Here is a 711-nt window from a genome sequence, read left to right on the forward strand (position 1 = left end):
TTGAGCATGTCACCAAAAGGCCTGCGCACGGGCCTGTCTAAATCCATTATATTTGGACATGATCATGAATGGGAAAGATGTCATGCTTGTGCGCTACAGACAGATGAGTCACCCAGGCAGGTTGATGTACCGGGAGAAAGTCGATGTTTAGGTAACAATCACACAGAAATCTGCTGGTACCTGCGCAGAAATGAGGGTATTATTTATTGGTACTGAAGAGGGCTAGACATGCGCAGGGTTAGGGTGACGTTATCCTTAGACACTAATCCTGGGTCAGTTTTGCATTGCTCCGACTTTCAATGCGTGGAGGGGCAAGCTGATCCTAGATCTGTATAGGGGCCAACTTCTGCAGAACACTTGTGTCATGTGTTTTTATAACTATCCTAATGCAATCTCCCTTCTCTGAGTGAAATCATATACTTGACTTGAATGTTTGCCATTTGACTGACTGATCTTGACGAAGACTTAACATTCAAATTATATTTAACCAGGCAAGTCAGTTAATGGCTTAGTACAACGTTCTCTTTTCCTCTGTTAGATGATCACACGCTGTTCCGTCAAAATTGGTCTTGCATAAATCAAAATGTCTCCCCGGCTTCATATCATAGTTTGAATTAAAGTAAATCAGAGCCAGCTTGCATTATAGTGGTGAATTTTGATGTCAGACAGAACAAATGTTGACTTGAAAATAACTTACATTCGGTTTCTGAG

The sequence above is a fragment of the Oncorhynchus tshawytscha genome, linkage group LG09 (genome assembly GCF_018296145.1).
Source record: "Oncorhynchus tshawytscha isolate Ot180627B linkage group LG09, Otsh_v2.0, whole genome shotgun sequence".
Taxonomy (NCBI): Eukaryota; Metazoa; Chordata; class Actinopteri; order Salmoniformes; family Salmonidae; genus Oncorhynchus; species Oncorhynchus tshawytscha.